This window comes from Mastigoproctus giganteus, chromosome 4 (genome assembly GCF_048544385.1).
Source record: "Mastigoproctus giganteus isolate SK-2022 chromosome 4, ASM4854438v1, whole genome shotgun sequence".
NCBI lineage: Eukaryota > Metazoa > Arthropoda > Arachnida > Uropygi > Thelyphonidae > Mastigoproctus > Mastigoproctus giganteus.
In genome coordinates, this window is record NC_143578.1 from 129262772 (window position 1) to 129282572 (window position 19801).

A 19801-nucleotide genomic window follows, 5' to 3' on the forward strand; every position below is an offset into this window, starting at 1 on the left:
CGTTGTAGAGCGAATATCATCTTTTAAGGGCACAAAAGGTGATATAGTTGTACACGTTGGCACTAATAATATTAAGAGTAGGAGACCGGCAGAATTACTTAACAAGTACAGGTCACTGTTGAACAAAAGCCGAGAATTAGAGTTGAATTTGAAAGTGTCTGCAATTCTGCCCAGACACGATAGGAGGGAGTATATGATGAGAGCCTTGTCGATCAATTCGGCCCTGGAAAGATTGTGCAAGGCTCAAGGGGTAGAATTTTTTTCAGCCTGGACTGTACTTGTTAACAGGAGAGATTGCTTCTACAGGGATGGGATACACTTAAATAGAAAGGGTGCAAGAATATTTGCTGATGCTATCGAGGCAGTGTTAGGTGGGTTGGAAAACTGCTGCTTGGGGGGAGACAAAGACCAATAGATTGACAGTAGCCACTGGCAGAGGTGAAAGAGATTCTTGCACTGCTTCTATTAGAATGAGCAGAAGACTGAAAAACAACATGCATGGTATTTCAGAGACTGCTGGGAGCCATTGCGGTACAAGTAAACACATGGGTTGTGTTAGGGTAGCTAAGAATAGAAACAGGTGCATGTATACTTGCGTGTACACCAATACTAGGAGTTTAGTAAATAAATTTGATGAATTTGAGGTATTGCTCAAAACATCGAAGGCAGATATTGTTGGGATATCAGAGACGTGGTGTCACACAGATATAAGGGATGCGGAACTGCAATTTGGGGAGTACGTCTACAGAAAGGATAGACAGGATAGGAAGGGGGGAGGTGTTATGCTATTAGTTAAGAAACACATAAAAACCAAGGAAGTGAAGCCAGTCGACATCGCTGGACAGTGCAGTGTGGAGTCAGTTTGGTGTGACATAAACATTGGGAGATCAAAATTGAGAGTAGGAGTGTGCTATAGGCCTAATGACTCTGATGAGTATAATAAGGAACTGTACAGGGAAATAGAGTGGGCCAGTAAATCAGGGTGTCTTATAATGGGAGATTTTAATTTCCCAGATATTGACTGGAATTTGGGGGCTGGTTACTCACACACTAGCAGGGCTTTTGTGGATTTATTGGATGATTGTTTTCTACATCAGCATGTTCGGGAGGCAACTAGAGGGAGTAATACTCTTGATTTGATTATCAGCAGTGATTCTTCATGCATTAAGAATCTGCAGATAAATGAGCCACTAGGTGGCAGTGATCACAGTGTGCTGAAGTGGGATTTACTCAAGGAGGTAACTACCATTAGGGGTAAAGGGAAGGGTTATTGCTTCCGTAAAGGCGACTACGATGGACTGAGACAGTATTTAAATTCTATACAGTGGGACCAACTGATGATGTTACCAACAGCAAATTCAAAATGGGAAGCATTCAAAGAACTTATCTTGGAAGCTACTAGGCTTTACATACCAACTAAGAAATATTGTTCAAGGTTTAGGCCAAAATGGATGTCAGATGAACTAATGAGGCATATGGCAGAGAAGAAAAATGCATGGGATACATACAAATTAACACATGACACAGAAGCCTATGATAGATACAAGTTGATATGCAACCAAGTTACAAAGGAGGTTAGGCGGGCGAAGGCAGATTACGAGAAATCCTTGGCAAGGGATGCAAAGAAAAACAGCAAAGAGTTCTTTACTTATGTAAACTCTAGAAGGAAGGGGATGAATCAGATTGGTCCACTTGATATTGATGGGTCAAGTGTTGATGATCCTGCTCAGGTAGCTAACAAACTAAATGAATATTTTGCATCGACATTCACACATGAGGAGTTATTCAGCGAGGGGAATGCCAGAGGTGTATTCAACTCTAGCAGTAAGCTACAGAATCTTGAAATAACTGGGAGTAAAGTGGAGGAGAAACTGTTGAAGATAAACACAAGAAAGGCACCTGGGGTGGATGGGATCTATCCAGTTATATTAAAGGAGGCAGCAAAGGAAGTAAGCAAACCCTTAGCCATAATTATGAGAGCTTCCTTGGACTCAGGGGAGGTACCCATAGACTGGAAATGTGCAAATGTGACCCCAATTCACAAAGGAGGATCAAAAGCTGACACAAGTAATTATAGACCTGTGAGCTTAACTTCTGTTCCAGGAAAATTAATGGAGGCACTGGTTAAAGAAGCACTGCAGGATCATTTAGACAAGACTTCAGTTATAGCTCAGACACAGCATGGTTTTGTTAAGGGGAAGTCTTGCCTGACCAACTTGATTGGATACTATGATGCAGTCACAAAAGAACTGGATGCAGGGAATAACTTTGATATTATATACTTGGATCTTAGAAAGGCTTTTGATACTGTTGCACATGGAAGACTGCTACACAAATTGGAGCAGTGTGACATTGGAGGCAAATTGCTGCTATGGATAAAGGGGTGGTTGAGGGGGAGAAGACAGAGAGTGGTAATCAATGGACACTGCTCATCGTGGACTGATGTTATTAGTGGAGTCCCTCAGGGCTCAGTGTTGGGTCCATTATTGTTTTCTGTATTTATAAATGATATTGATGATGGTATATCGGGCTTAATGTCCAAGTTTGCAGACGATACAAAGGTTGGCAGGGTTGTCAAGGACACTACTGACACTATGCTGCTGCAACAGGATCTGGAAAGGTTGAGCAGATGGGCTGAGAGGTGGCAAATGAAGTTTAACATTGACAAATGTAAAGTACTACACATGGGAAACAGCAACCCCAGAGCAACGTATCAACTCTGTGGTACTACTCTGATAGTGGTAGAGAATGAAAGGGACCTGGGGGTGGTTGTGCAGGCAGATATGAAGTTCTCTGAGCAGTGCAGACGGGCTGCAAGAGTAGCTCATGGTGTATTGTCAATGATATATAGGAATTTTTCTAGCAGGGATAAGGAGGTGATTATTCCCTTGTATAAGGCAATGGTCAGGCCACACCTAGAGTACTGTATACAGGTCTGGAGGCCTCATTTCAAGAAGGATGTAGAGCTGCTGGAACGAGTATAGAGAAGGACAACAAGATTAGTGAATGGAACAAAGGGGTGCTCTTACGAAGAAAGGCTTAAGTTTTGCAAATTACAGTGTCTGGAGACTAGGCACCAGCGAGGCGATCTGATAGAGGTGTATAAAGCCTTGAATGGTTTAAGCATGCTCAATGCTGATGGGATTCTTCCTCTAGCTCAGAAAAATCACCTGAGAGGGCATAAATTCAAATTGAGGAAAGACAGATGTAGGATAGACGTGCGGAAATTTGCCTTTAGCCAGCGGGTGGTTGGTTGGTGGAACAGACTTCCATCCCTTGTGGTGGAGGTTGATAGCCTAAATAAGTTTAAGGCTCAGCTGGACAGGTATTTTGAACGAACAGAGGGGTGAAGTGGAAGTGGTTTTTTTTTTTTTTTTTTTGGCTGATGCTGCATAAGCTTGCTTTCTTGCATCAAATGCCTCTACTAATGCTAATGCTAATGCTAACTCTGTCACCAATTATGTTATGACAACAAGATGAAGAAGTCAAAATGAGTAAAACAGACTAATTCTCTGTGATAAATCTGGAGAGTTGGCAACTATTACTTGGTTATTAAACCTATTAATTAATAAGTTGGCAGTTTCAGTCCAAACTAGATTTTGAACAGACTAAGAATACAAAATGTGTTTCTTGTCCAAATGGTTGCCGAGCATTCTGGTCTCTTGCCAAAGCTATTAGCTGCAACTTTTGCCCATCTCTGTTCCCAACAAACCAGATGGTTCTATTGCCAATTCAGCCAAGGATAAAGCTGACCTGCTAGCATTCTACTTTTCTTCCAACTCATGTATTAATCATTTTGGTAAACCACCTCCATACATTCCCAGTACACTTCATTCAATGCCTTCTGTAGTCTTTCGTCAAAAGGATGTCAAAAGGATTTTGAACAATCTTCATGCTAAGAATGCTCCAGGTCCTTATATTTCTCCACTTGTTCTCAAAACCTGTGCTCCTGAACTGTTCCTTGTCACCTTTTTTTTTTTTTTTTTTTTTTTTTCCCACTTTCTTATTCCAAAAGTGTTTTTCCTTCTGCTTGTAAATTTGCTCATATCCAGCCACTTCCTAAAAAGGATGAAAAATCCCTCCCATCAAATTATTGTCCCATTTGCACTTACTTCTACTCTTCCTAAGGTAATGGAGAAATCGATTAACTGCCAACTCTTAAACTGTCTAGAAACCTTCCATCTGAACAACAATCACCAGTATGGATTCCAACAGTGTCGGTCGATCCACTAGTGATATTCTGGCTTATGTTACCCATCTGTGGAAAAATTCAATGGAAAAGTTTGGTGAAATTCAAGCAGTTGCTGTTGACATTTCAAAGGCTTTTGATAATGTTTGGCATAAAAGTCTTCTAGATAGGCTTCCATCTTATGATTTTCCAACCATTTTTTGTAATTGGGTATACAGTTTTCTCTCCGACTGCTCACTGCAGGTGATGGTAGATCCATCTGTCTTCTAACTTCTCCACCAATGCTGGTGTTCCCCAAAGTTCAGTTCTTTCTCCCACTCTTTTCCTCTTGTATATTAATGATCTTCTTCCATTGACTGCAAATCCTATCCACTGTTTTGCTGATAATAGCACATTGCATATCCCCTTCAGGTTTGAGAAATATTGCCCTGCTCAAACAGCTTCAACTTCTTGAATATCCACTATCAATTCCTTAAATGCTGATCTCCGGGTAATTTTCCATTGGGGCAAAGACAACTTAGTTGATTTCAATCCTTCTAAAACTCAGTCCTGTCTCATATCTCGCGAAAAGGATTCTTCTGCTCCTATGCTTATCTTTGATGACACGCCGACGTATATGCAAGATCATATATCTCTATTCATATATCTGACTTTTAATCTCCCTCTGTTAGCATAAACACATTACAAATATTGCTTTCTCTGCATCTAAAAAACTGGATTTTCTCTTCTGCCCTGTCATTACATTTTTTCCAATCATCTGTTCACTCTTTACCATGGAATATTGTTCCCTCATCTGGGGCAGTGCCCACAAAACCTTCCCCCCCCCCCCTCTCTCTCTCTCTCTCTCTCTCTCTCTCTCTCTCTCTCTCTCTCTCTCTCTCTCTCTCTCTCTCTCTCTCAGGCTTCTTGATTTCATTCAAAAGAGAGCAGTTAGATTAATTAATGACACAACTCTAACAGAGTCTCTCCATTCTCTGTCTCACAGACATTCTGTTTCTGCTGCATTCTTCTTCTTCTGGCATTATAACCCAGGGTGAGTCTTAGCCTTCCCAGAAGTCAAACTTCTCCAACTTCTTATTCTTTTGATCTTTAAGTCTTCTTCTATGTCATACATCCATCTTTTCCATGGACTTCCTCTCACCCTCCTACTGGTAGGTTTCCATTTCATTATACTCTTAGTTATTCTACTGTCATCCATTCTCATAACACGTCTCAACCAGGCAAGTCTCTGGCTCTTCACAAATCTGACAACATCTGCACCCTGAATAAGATAGATGGTCAAGTTCATGTTTCATTCTGATCCTCCAGGATCCATCACATCAACGTCTTGTACAGGCCCAAAAACGTTTCGTAAAAGTTTCTGCTGCATGCCTTTCTATAGATACTTTCACGGGCACTGTTCTTCTGAATGGGCTTCTATAATTCCTGCTGTCTCTTTCAAAACAGTCCAAAGATATGCCACAACCAGTCAACATACTTTTACTGTCCAAATTCAAACTCACAGAACCAATTTTTCTTCTTCATTTATTCATTCAACTTCCATTTTCTGAAACAACCTTCCTTCATATGTTTCCTGAAAATTACAATCTACAGAAGTTCAAGTCTAATGTCAACAAATATCTTCTTTCATCTTCTCAACGTCAAAACCATTCACAGTACTAAGTACTATAGGTATTTTAGTACCTCTCATATTTGCGGTTGTCATTAAAAAAAAAAAATTTTTTTTTTACGGAACAGGCCAGTTTTTTACTACAAACGAGAATAGTTCAACATTCACTTCTTAGATGGAGCCACAGAGAGATGTTAATTGTAAAACAAACAGTTGTCTAAGTTGATAAGGTATTTTTTTCTGATTAACAATTTGCACAATTGTGTCCTTTGTTTCAAAAAAATAACAATAGGACAGCTAGAGAAAAACTCTGCTAGCAATTGTGAAATTTTCGCAACAGTTAATGCTATCTATAGCCATTGCATACGATAGGCCTAACAATCTGGTCTCAAATTGAAGTATTTCTTCTAGGTGTGCAGAAACATCGGAAAATATAAAATTCCGAATAGTTTTATTTTACAGAACTAGCCAATTTTCTCTACTAGCTCTGCCTACCTTAAAAGAAAGAACTAATCATTAGGATTCCATTGCACTGCTCACACCTCTCACTATATGTCCCCACACTGCGCACATGAGCTCATACACTCATTGCCACTCGTTACATTTAATACGTTTAGAACTCATCATTTTATCATTACCGTTATCGACTTCAAGTTTATCTGTTTTTTGTTTTGAGGTTATTTCAGGTAAGTAATTCAAGGATTTAGAAGTGTGCCACAGTCATAATGTGGAAGATGTGTCCGGTGCGCCATGCTACTCTGACTGGCACCTCCGTAGCCAGGTGGGCAGGAGCAGCAGTGCGCACAGCACACGCTTCTTGATTAGACTGGGGTTCGAGCCCGTGCCCATCAAATACGGAGGATGTGGAAAGGTCAGGAAATGACCACCGCATATCCCCAGAGCAATATGGCCTTAGTTGCTAATGCTCCTAAAAATCAAATAATAACAATAGCTACTCTGACAGGTCGTGTTGAATGCACCTTGTGTCACAGAAGAAACACACATTTTCAAGTTCCTGCAAATGTTTTCAGGATCAATTTGAAATGTGCATTTGAAAGATTTAATATGTCACAGTATTGGCTTTCTTAGTGAAATGTGTGAAAAAGTTGGGAATCATTTTTCTACACATTGTCAAAACGGTAAAGTTTCATTGCTGACAACTGAAATGCTTGCTTAAATAAGTCCTTTATATACAGATGACAATGGATTTTCCAAAAATTTTCATGAAATTATCAGCCAATACAATAATGCTTTCTCTTTTGTATCTTTCAAAGCAAATGTGAAACTGCCGTCCGGTCGTAAGCCTTACACATTTTGGATTTTGGGAGATATCCATCATTCTAACAGTTCATTATTTTCAGGACAACATGAAACCCAGGCTTACAGCCAATTATCTATATATTAATACAGAAGCCATTGATAGGCCTAACCAATCAGGCTGAAAGTGGTCTTAACTTGAAGATATTTCTTCCTAGGTGTGTAGGAACATGGGAAAATATAGAAATTCTGATCTATATATTAATATGGAAGCCATTTTTCAGAGGATCAAAGTAAGCAATCATTAAATGAAAAGTTTTTCACCAGTAGATGGCACCACTGCAAATGTTAAAGGTGCTTCCTTAATGGTTAGTACAAAACTATTATTTTTCTTTATCTTTAAAGTTTTAAAAGTACTTTTTTAAACAATAAATATTAAAAATAAGTGCTGTCATCGAGGTAAATAATAAATAAGAGTTAATTTCAGAAGAGAAATAAAGACTTATGGTGAATGATAATTTGTTCATTCGAAGGAATGTACTGATATCTTTAGAAAATCTTCATTATTTTTCGCACCATCAAAACTTTACCTTCAGCTCAGCTAACTATTTGCAACTCTATGAAACCATGATACAGACTGCTAATGAAGACCAGTTAAATATTATCAGGGAGATAATGACAGCAGTACAATGCAATGATATGTCAATTAATAATGCTTTTTTTTTATAGATGATCCTGGTGGCACAGGCAAGAGCTATTTTATCAGAAATATTAGAAATACGTTTAACCAATCGGGCTGAAAGTGGTCTCAAATTAAATATTTCTTCCTAGGTGTGCAGCAAAATGGGAAAATATAAAAGGCACGCAATGTGCATATTTTGAATAATCAGGAATATGTTGAAACCAAAGAAAATTTATAAGTTTCCTCAGATACAATAAATGAAAAAGGATTCGATGCATACTAGCTTACCTGCTCACGACAAAACATTCTTTAGGACAGCTAAAAAAAAAAAAAAAAAAAAACCCTGCTACCAATTGCGAAATTTTTACAATGGGTACAGCTAGTATTTGTTTATTTCTCAAAAAAATAAAAAAAAAAAAACAATTTCAAGGCCATAAACCTAAATATACCCAGCAGCTGTGGCCAGAGGGGTTTTCATGGACAAGAGTGCACAGCACATCACAATTGCATTACACAATAATGTAAATAATAATTTAAAGTGTTACAGTTAGTTAATAATTTAAAGTATTACACAAATACATACCAAAATTAAACAATAGAAATATTAACCACAATATAACAGTTTAGAATAATAGTGGTATTCGTGTACTGAGTTATGTCATAGTTATGTCATAACAGTTTTGATAATATCCTGCCTAAATTTAATCGCTACTAAACAGCAAGAAACCTATATCAAGCATGTTAATTATCCTGACAGAGGGTGAGAAGAAAAACTGGTCAAGAGAGGAAATTATACCAGCTAGAGGGAAGAGTGATGGTTTCAGTCTAGTGTTCCTACAGGTAACATACAGTGCAACTTTCTTCCAACTGGAGGGACTAGCATCCAGAGTAAAGTCTGATGATGAAACTATGGATTTAAATGGATTTCATTAAGGTGGCAAATGGAGAGAATCTCACATATGAGATCTTAATCTAGTACAATAACGACCATAGTTCAGGTCTACCCATCTGAAAATCATATATAGCCACTCCCTGAACAACATAAGGGTTGCATTCCACGAAACACTACATAAGTGGGAATTTCCCTAAATAAGCATTTAGAGAAATTCTGAACTTGCAACTGTGCGCACTAAATTTGATAGAAGCAAAAAAAGAAATGTTCGATGAACATGTAAATAGAATTATTCAATTTTTATATCTCATGTGCAGGAAAAATTACAAAAGTGTATAAAATTACAAAAAGAGAGATGAGACAGGCATAACATCAGCAAGTTTTACCTTTTGAGCATCGTTGCCAGAATTAACTCTCCAGCTGATAAGCAGGCTGCTGAGGAAATTGAGGGCTGTGGAGATTTAGAGGGGGTTTTTTCCTACACCACAAAATTTCTCTGCAGCTGCAGAATCGGCACTGGCAACTTCACTGCATACTTTAATGTTTTGGAAACCAGCGTGATTAAACCACTCTATTAAACCACCATCAGTGTGATGCTTGAACCTATTAAACCACCATAAATACCATCTTCGTGAATACTTCTTGCTTAAATGGCCATTAGATTCAGGGGCACTTGCTTCTGAATCTGATTTTCCATCCATATTATTAATAGCTTTTCCATCTTCGATATAGCACCTGAATACTGTTTTGTGATCACTGTTGGGACAGACTGGCCCCAGTGTGAAATGCATTGATCCTTTTATATGTGCACTGTCCCTTAAAACAATATTCACTGTTGAAGCAGCGAAACCTAATTCCATGCAACAGATCACAAACTTTGTCCTGCTTCATACTTCTTAATTAATCATCTTTGTTTCTAAATCAATTTTGTTTCGTTTCCTAGCACTGTCAGCACTTGCACTTTCCTTGGTTGCTTTCCCTTCATCATTGTAATAAGTAAATAGGAATGAAGAGAAGGTTCTGAAAATTTATTTATGTTTTTTATATGATTGAAGATTTCAGTGACGGAGGAGCACATTTCACCATAATAACGTAAAAACCCACACAATTCCAGTTATCGGGATTATTGCATTTGCAAATTTACTACCCTTTATAATTAGATGTACTAACAGAAAAGCCCAATAAACTGGAAAGTGCAAACTGTTTTTATTGTAGTGACCTCTAGAAATGTGTTTGAGAAAAATATCACAAAGGCCTTCAAAACTGATTCTTATAACAGAATATATGATAATGATGAAAGTGTAGTGCAATTTCCATTATAAAAATGACCTTTTAGAGAGATAAATAGCTTAGTTATATAATGAAAATTTCAACATCCGAGGTCTTGGAACAAATTACCAAAAAAAAAAAAAAAAAAAACGTGTTATTGGGTTCACATTATGATATTTTTACGATACCTTTGCACTTGCGTAACGTCAAATTTCCGTAAGTCGATTATTACGGAAGTCGGGGAGTGGCTGTACTGAACAGAGAGAAATCCTTTGAAATTGGAAGTTGAAACTGCTGATCTAACCTCCACCCCATAAAATATCATGGAAAGACAGAATTTAATCAAATTCTGTCTGAGGATTCACATTTTTCTCAAAGAATACATTTTGAGCTGATTAATTTGGTCCATAAATAGAAGTTGGGTATCATTAAAAAAGAAACGAAAAAAAAAAAGGAGATACTCAGATCCTTTAGAGCAGTGCTTCTTAAATTTTTTTTATCCGTGGCTACCCAAATCTGATCTGAAATTTAAGGCTTCCCTGACCCAGGTGTTTATAATATATATATAAATAATGTGTGGTTTGTAACATAAATAAAGTGTCTGTGAAAATGGAAATGAAAAATACACAGAGTGCCTGAACAAAGAGAAGTTTAAGGGATAATAGAAACTGGAAGTGGCGAAAAAGTGAAAGAATTTGAAAAACCTAGTAGAAAAAAAAACCTAGTAGAACTGAGGAAGCAAACAATATACAAAAATAATTTTATACAAATAAATAAATAACACTGTATTCAGATATGGGAGGGCAATTTTAGCAAGAGGTCGAATCAAGGGATGGCAAATACGCAAAATCTGAATACAGTAAATGAAAAGATGATACATAGCCAGGAATTTCATCAGGGGACTACTCCTGACCATGTATCAGGCACTGTGTTTCCAAATTTGTCTATAGTATTAGAAAAAGGCTGTGAGCAAATATGCGGCCTTTATCGTAATACTAACAGACAAGGTAACTCCTACGCATCGTAAAAATAATGTGATTTTTAAATTTAATACAAATTTACAAAAGTGTAATGTGAAATATAATACAAATGTTTGTACTGTGTGGAAGGGGCAAAACGTAATTAAGTTAATGTGGTTAAAAAATGTAAAAATTCCAATATACAGCAGAGAAATTTGATCAAAAAGTGTGGACAAGCAAATGGTATAGGGGATAGTAAAATTCTTGGGGTAGAGGAGGGGGAGAAAAAGATAGTCAAAAGAAGGCGAAAATAGCGATAGGATGCAGGATAGTTGGAGCATTCATTATATGTGTATAAAAATTATGATATACAGTTGGATCTTGATTTACAATAGCCTGATTTACACTAATTTGAATATCTGCCAGTTTGAAAATTTTCTAGTAATTTCCTTACTTTTCCCCAAAAATTCTGGAAAATTCTGTTCCGTATTGCCACCACCAAAAAAATCACTGCACAGAGCTACTGGCCATGTAGAGTTACTGGCCACTGCATAGAGCTACATGGCCAGTAGCTCTGTGCAGGCAACACAGCATTTGGGAATACAATCATGTGTATACAGAGTGTCTCAAAAATACACGGCATAACTTCAGGAATGAGTTCCTCATATGTAGACAATAAAAATATTTTATATCAACATAGTTCCGGAAGTGCTTGGTTCCCGAGTTATTAACCAGAATGTCTTATCTCCCGCAGATGATTTCCTTCATCGCAAGGTATATTGACAGAATCTGGTGGCTTTCCATTCCAACCATGTACTCAAATCAGGAGCAAGTGGAAATGCACTTTATGTACGGTTTGGCAGATGGCAATGCTCTGGAGGCTCGTCGTTTGTACCACAAAAGTTTCCCAGAACAAAGATGTCCAGACAGGAAAACGTTTGAAGGTATCCATCGCCGCCTTTGTGAACATGGGACCTTTACACTTCATGCTGCCGACAGAGGATGACCAAAATCTACGACTCCTGAAGTAGAGGAGATTTTGGATGTTGTGCATGCCACTCCTGGAATCAGCATACGCAGAATAACAATGCAACTGGCTGCTCAATGTTCGACTATTTAGAGAGCGTTGCGAGAACATCAACTGTATCCTTACCATCTGCAACGGGTATGGCGATGCCAACGGGAATTTGGCATTGTCTTCACGAGTCCATGAGACGTCGATGTGAGGCCTGTATTCAGGCAGAAGGTGAACATTTTGAACAATTACTATAAAGCGATGTGAACAGTTAAGTGTCATAGACAGACCTACAAAACTCGGAAACCAAGCATTTCCGAAACTATGTTGATATAAAATATTTTTATTGTCTACATATGAGGAACTCATTCTGAAGTTATGCCGTGTATTTTTGAGACACCCTGTGTGTATATATATATATATATATAAAATATGTGTTCATTCTCTATACAATGTTGCATGCAGCACTGGCTCTTTACTTAATGGTGAATTTATTTTAAAATTGTTTGTGAAGTTGAATACTGTGCTTATAATTATCTGTGCTACATTATTGGAGTTTACTGTGTATTTTAATATTGTGCCTTATAACTTTTTATAAATTTGTTCTTTAAAATAAAAAAAATAAAGTGGAACCATGTCTGGTCATAAGAGCAGAAGTAAAACTTCCAGTGAAAATCTGGCTAAAAGACCACACAAATCTATAACATTAGAAGAAAAGGTGGAAGTTATTAGAAGAATAGAGGGTGGGCAACATCCTACTGCTTGTAGAGAGCTATATTACCCTTCCACTGTAAATAACAATCATGAAAAATGCTGATAAAATTAAAAAGACAATGGAAACTGCAAGAAGAAAAACTGCTACAAACCTCACATGGTCCTGTAATTGGAAAAATGAAACAGTTACTCTGTGGGTTGATGAGTTAAATGAAAGAAATATTTCTCTCACACAAAGTGTTATTGTGATAGAGAAAAGAGTTTATTTGATAAGAAAAAGAAGCAGCAGGTTGAGACGAAACTTTCATAGCAATCAATGACTAATTCGCTAATTTCAAGCAACAAACTCAAATTCATAATATAAAATTAACAGGTGAGACTACCAGTACTGATGAAGAAACAGCGACAGCATATCCTGAGCACTCTGAGTGACTTGTAAAGGGAAATGAATATCTACCTGAACTTGTTTGCAATATTAATGAGACCAGCCTTCACTGGAAGAAGATGCCTTCAAGAACCTTCATCTCCTGGATTCATGTCTGCCAAGGACCGTTTAGCTATTCTTCTTAGTGGAAATGCTTCAAGAACTCTAAAACTGAAACCATTTCTCATCTATCACTCTGAAACACCTAAGGCAATGAAGGGGCTCATTAACAAATTTACAAATAATTTGGACTTCAAACAAAAGGGCTTGGGTGACACAAGATGTCTTCACAAACTGTTATACAGATAATTTTTGTCCAACGGTACATCGCTGCTGTGACAAAAATAATTATCCAACGATAATTATTTGTCGGTAGCCCCAGGACTTTCACCAAACATCGAAGAGATAAGGACAACCATAGATGTAAAAGCTGAATATCTGCTACCAGATACCAACTCCCTTTTACAACCAATGGGCCAAGGTGTCATGGCAAATTTTAAAGTTTGCTACCTTTGGCAGACATTTTGGGAGATGTTACAAGAAATGGACAACTGCAACATATCTGTCAAAGAATATTGCAGGTCCTATAACATCGATGCTACTTGGAAAGAAATCACATCAACCTGTATGAATGAAGTGTGGTGGAAAGTGTGGCCTGAGTGTGTACTACATGATTTCAGGAAGTGCCACAGATTGCTAATGAAATCACCACAATTGCTCAGGAGATAGAGCTTGACAATGCTGGGCCTGATGATGTGACTGAGTTGTTGGAGCCATTTTTAGCCTCTTACAAATGAGGAACTGGAAGATTTGGCTGCACAGTTGACTCAGGAAAAGCAGCAACAAGAACAAGAAGAGCCTGTTTTTACAGTCTAAAAACCCATGACTTAAGAGGCAATTCTGGCTGGGATTGATAAGTACCTGAAGAGGTTAGGTGACATTGATCTAGACTAGGAACAAGAGCTGTTCTATTAGAAGAAGAATCAATGTAGTGCTGCAGACTTACAACCAGGTTCTGCAGGAGAAGAGGCATCGTCAAGCAATGTAAACAACCGTCCTTTCTTATTTTAAAAAGAAATCTGAAGAGCCACCAACTGATCCAAAGATGGCAAATGATCCAGTCAACCCTGACAATCCACAACCAGGTTTATTGATTGATTTGGTTTTTAATGGCACATTGGCCCACCCACAACAAGGGCCTTCTTCTCATCAGTAATGCCTACTTATTTACATTTTATTACAGAATAAAGGTGATTTAAATACACATACATAGTGGATTCGGTTATTTGGGCCACCAGTTAATCAGAGCAGCTGTTTATTTGGGATAAATCTTAAAAAACAGAACCCAATCAAGAAAATAGCCAGGGTTTACTTCGCTTAATTGGGACAACATGCCGTTTAATCGGGGCAGGAGACTGCAGCACTCAAGATTATCCTATGATTGTCTCCAACCATACCAGGTGGTTCAGTCGGATTTTTGGAACCATAAAACAATAAAAACAATTAGCAGTCCCCTATTTTCCCCTGTTTATTGGGATTTTCTGTTAGTGCAATCTATTATAAACGGATATTAAACTCGATCTTATTGAATTTGTGATAATACCGACAGATGGAATTCTATGGGCGTTTACACATTATTATGGTGAAATGTGTTTACACTTCCTTGAAATCTTCAATCATATAAAAAAATAAATTTTCAGAATCTTCTCTTCATTCCTATTTTTTAAGCTTCGTAACTTGTTACTCCGTTCTCACTTGCATGTATCATGTTACTTGCAATTTGTGTGTGCAGTGTTCTTTGTTATTGATTGCTTATCTTTTTTACTGTTTTAAATTTTAACCCCCACGCACGCACAAATGTCAGTGAACAGAAATATCAACTAGTTGGTATGTGCATATTACAGTATGTATTAATTAAGCTATGCACATAAGCGTAAATTTATTTTTATTTTGCTAACCCATGGAAAATATTCTTCTGATTTTCACGTATCATTTAATTTTTTAATTGGTAAGGTAAATAAAGTGTAAATTTGTACTTAATATATCTTTACTTTTATAGCCTGTGGATAATATTCCTCCTATTTTTGCTAATTAGAATCACAGTTTAATAGAACTAAAATTCAATTCACAAACATGATCACAATGACTGGTGCTTACTGTATAATGAACGGTATTTTACTATGATAAGTCCATCGTAACGTGATTTGATTGTACAGAAAATCAATTGAAAAGTTGCATTTTTAACTATTTATGTCAAACTTCTCATAATTGGGGCTGCTGCGTAATCGGGCCAAAATGCACTAGTCCCAATGTGTCCCAAATAACCGGAATCAACTGTATAATGTTTATATTAAATTAAATATTAAAATTTTTGTATTATTTTATGAAAAAGAGCCCCAATTTTTGTACACCTGTAATGCATCCATTTGAAATACATTATAATTCAGGTTTCATTTATACCAATTCAATATAGGCCAACATCTCCATGAACCCAACCCCGGCATAAATCAAGGGCCTTCTAAACTGGTTGGTGCTGAATAAAAGGTGGTGGAAGGGGGAGGATCAAATGGTGCCTCTTTCTTAGTGTGATATATGCAGATTTAATATTTAACAATAAAACATGGAGAATCATTGATATAAGTTATTAACTGATCACATCAGAAGTACTAAAGATAGATCTTAAGTTATCTGCATATGAAATGGGAAGAATACAAATACTTTTTAAAAGAAGGGGAGGAAATAGGGCTGAAAAAACAAAAGAAAAAAAAAAGAGAGACCCTTCCTATGTTAAGGACACCACTCATTCACTCCAAATGTTTGTCCTTATTCACAATGGAGGATCAAAGGCTGACACAAGTAATTATAGACCTGTGAGTTTTTCTGTTCCAGGAAAATTAATGGAGGCACTGGTTAAAGCAGCACTGCAGGATCATCTAGACAAGACTTCAGTTATAGCTCGGACACAGCATGGTTTTGTTAAGGGAGTCTTGCCTGACCAATTTGATTGGATACTATCATGCAGTCACAAAAGAACTGGATGTAGGGAATAACTTTCATATTATATATTTGGATCTTAGAAAGGCTTTTGATACTGTTGTACATGGAAGACTGCTGCACAAATTGCAGCAGTGTGGCATTGGAGGCAAATTGCTGCTATGGATAAAGGGATGGTTGAGTGAAGAAGCAGTCTCCACTAATAACATTAGTCTTCATGGACTAATGTTATTAGTGGAGTCCCTCAGGGTTCAGTGTTGGGTCCATTATTGTTTTCTGTATTTATAAATGATATTGATGATGGTATATCGAGCTTAATGTCCAAGTTTGCAGACGATACAAAGGTTAGCAGGGTTGTTAAGGACACTACTGACGCTATGCTGCTGCAACAGGATCTGGAAAGGTTGAGCAGATGGGCTGAGAGGTGGCAAATGAAGTTTAACATTGACAAATGTAAAGTACTACATATGGGAAACAGCAACCCCAGAGCAACATATCAACTCTGTGGTTCTACACTGACAGTGGTAGAGAATGAAAAGGACCTGGGGGTAACTGTGCAGGCAGATATGAAGTTCTCTGAGCAGTGCAGACGAGCTGCAAGAGTAGGTCATGGTGTCTTGTCAATGATATACAGGAATTTTTCTAGCAGGGATAAGGAGGTGATTATTCCCTTGTATAAAGCAATGGTCAGGCCACACCTTGAGTACTGTACAGGTCTAGAGGCCTCATTTCAAGAAGGATGTAGAGCTGCTGGAATGAGTGCAGAGAAGGGCAACAAGATTAGTGAATGAAACAAAGGGTTGCTCTTATGAAGAAAGGCTTAAGTTTTGCAAATTACAGTGTCTGGAGACTAGGCATCGGCGAAGTGATCTAATAGAGGTGTATAAAGTCTTGAATGGTTTGAGCATGCTCAATGCCGATGGAATTCTTACTCTTGCTCAGAATAGTCACCTGAGAGGGCATAAATTCAAATTGAGGAAAGACAGATGTAGGATAGACGTGTGGAAATTTGCCTTTAGCCAGCAGGTAGTTGGTTGGTGGAACAGACTTCCATCCCTTGTTGTGGAAGTTGATAGCCTAAATAAATTTAAGGCTCAGCTGGACAGGTATTTCAAATAAACGGAGGTGTGAAATGGAATTTTTTTTTTTTTTTTTTTTTGGGTGATGCAGCATAAGCTTGCTTTCTTGCATCATATGCCTCTACTAATGCATCAGCCAAAAAAAAAAAAAAAAACAACCCTTCCTATTTCACCCACTCATTCACTCCAAATGTTTGTCCAGTTCTGCCTTGAACTTGTTTACATTGCTGACATTCTAGACAAAATGTCATTTTGTTGCACAATCAGAATTTTATTAAGAAGAGAAAAATGAATGAAGAATAGCAAATCATCAGAAATACAGTAAAAGTGCTCAGCTTGATTCAAAAGGGCAGGGGGTTTTGACTACATGAAATGCAGATGCTAACTCAATATAAACAGGGTCAAGTTAATCCATCCTATTCACCACATCAAAGGTATGAAATAGTGTTTAGTGGTTATGGTTAAGACACATGCTCCTAGTGAGAGAAACTGGATGGCAGAATCTGCAGAATTAGAATGAGAAGTACAGTTTTTTGTAATAATTTCAATAAATAAGAAGAAATGGAAATTGGACACAAACCTTTCTTTAGTGTAGGACTCAATTTTGGGACAAGGATAAACTAGGTGGAAAGTACCCCACTAAACGGTTGAATATTGAGGTTGTAGCTTCTAAAATATATAAACTAGCAAACTTAATAACAAAGTTAGGAATATTATCCAGAGCAGGAGAATTAGGGAAACCAATTACTTTCCTTTCTTAAGATATCCTTTAGTAAATAAAAAGAGTAGACAACATGTGTGGTCAATATGATGATCAGCAATCATCAGTTGAACAGAGCAATCCTTAAATTGAAAAATGTGTCCCATCTATTTATGTGAATTAGTAGGCAAAGCAGAAGTGGAAGAAGAGAATATATTTTTTATTTTTTTTCCCCAGAAAGAAACTTTAGTTCACAAAAATTGTTGATCTTCAGTTTCTTTAGTCTAACAAAGTCAGCTAAACAGAGGGCTTTTCATTTCTTCGGAAACAATTTCTGCTTTTACATGAAACCAGTCTTAAAGATCAGCAGAGATTTGTGACAACTTACACCCACTTAACTGGAAGGCATGCAAGTCAATCTTGAAAGCAGATCAGATCCACAGCTCTGAAAGTGATCCACAGTACAGCTGCAGAGCAAGTCCCAACAGAAAATGTCAAGGAGTTTGGGGAACAAGAAACATTAAGAAATTTAGGAGAGGAAGAGAGCATCTTGTTAACATTAGCACCCCTAGAAAGTGCTTCATGCGGCTTCATTTCTTGTGAATTTTCAGAATGTTAAGACTGCAGTCTTAACATTCTTAAAGTGCCAGATTGATATGATCTGACATTAATGGAGAATCCTAATTAAGAAATACATGAGCAGAAGTGTTTGTAAAAATTAAATTCAAAATTTTATCAGCCCTAGTAGGGAAGTTAACAGTCTGAAACAGATTAAGGGCATTAAAGTATTTAGAAATAAGTAATAAGAGGTCTTCATGTAAGGAAGAGGAAAGATTAAAATTTTCAAAGACAGCGGTATCAATTTTTTTAAAAATTTACTTTCACAATAATCCAGGAAACAAAGGAAAGGTAACAGCTTTCCTCTGATCCAGGAGAGAAATAAGCATTCATAATATTGAAGAACTCAGAGCAACACCGCACAATTAACACTTGATGGTGATTTGACCAGAAATGAACTTTGAGAATCTTAAAAAATAGTTTCACAGTTGCGGTAAAAATTCACCCCACCCCATTTATCCAAACAATTTTATTGTACTTTATTTGGATTTTAGCAAAGCATTTGACTCAGTCCCTCATAACAGGTTACTACATAAGCTTGAACAAGTTGGGATTACTGGTAAGATTCTAAGATGGATTGCTGGGTGGCTGCAGGGAAGAAGGTTGTGTTTAATGGATATCTTCAGATTGGTGTAACATCAGGAGTGGGGGTCCATCAAGGATCGGTTCTTAGACCACTGTTTCTCATTTTCATAAATGAGATCAATGAAAAGATACAAGGCATGATTGTCAAAATTTGCAAATGATGTAAAGATTGGCAGAGTCGCTAATGAATGAGGCCAAGCAGTGCTCCTTCAAGATGACTTGAACAGACTTCAAAGATGGTCAGAAAAGTGGTAGCTATGATGTAATGTTGCTAAATGCAAGGTCTTACACTTGGGGAATAGTAACCCACAAATAAATTATAAACTTGCTGGGGTTGAATTAAAAATAGTGGAGCAGGAAAGGGATTTGGGAATTACAATACAGGCAGGTATGAAGTTTTCTGAAAAATGCAAACAGGCAGCCAGGAAAGCCCACTGTGTCCTATCGATGATTTATCAAACATTATGATAAATCATCAATAGGAGAGATGGGGAGGTCATTATGCCATTGTATAAGGCAATTTTAAGACCACATTTGGAACACTGTGTTCAAGTATGGAGACCTCGTCTGCAAAAAGACATTGAGCTTCTTGAAAGGGTCCAAAAACAGGCAACTCGAATGGTGAGAAGGACGCCCATATGAGGAAAGATTCTGATTATGTGGGCTGCAGAGCTTGGCAACCAGGCACCTCAGAAGTGACATGATTGAGGTTTATAAGGCTCTGGAAGGATTAGTAAAATGAATGGGGATGGAATTCTCATTGTTATAAAGAATTCCAGAACTAGGGATCATAAATTCAAATTACAGGGCTTAAG

General features: G+C 37.4%; 1 protein-coding gene across 3 annotated transcripts in view; it reads right to left on the reverse strand.

Annotated features, from left to right (window-relative positions):
- The window catches only part of LOC150087056 (uncharacterized), a 599010-nt gene that overhangs the window by 462321 nt on the left and 116888 nt on the right, over positions 1–19801 (reverse strand). The gene's annotated exons all lie outside the window — the stretch shown is intronic.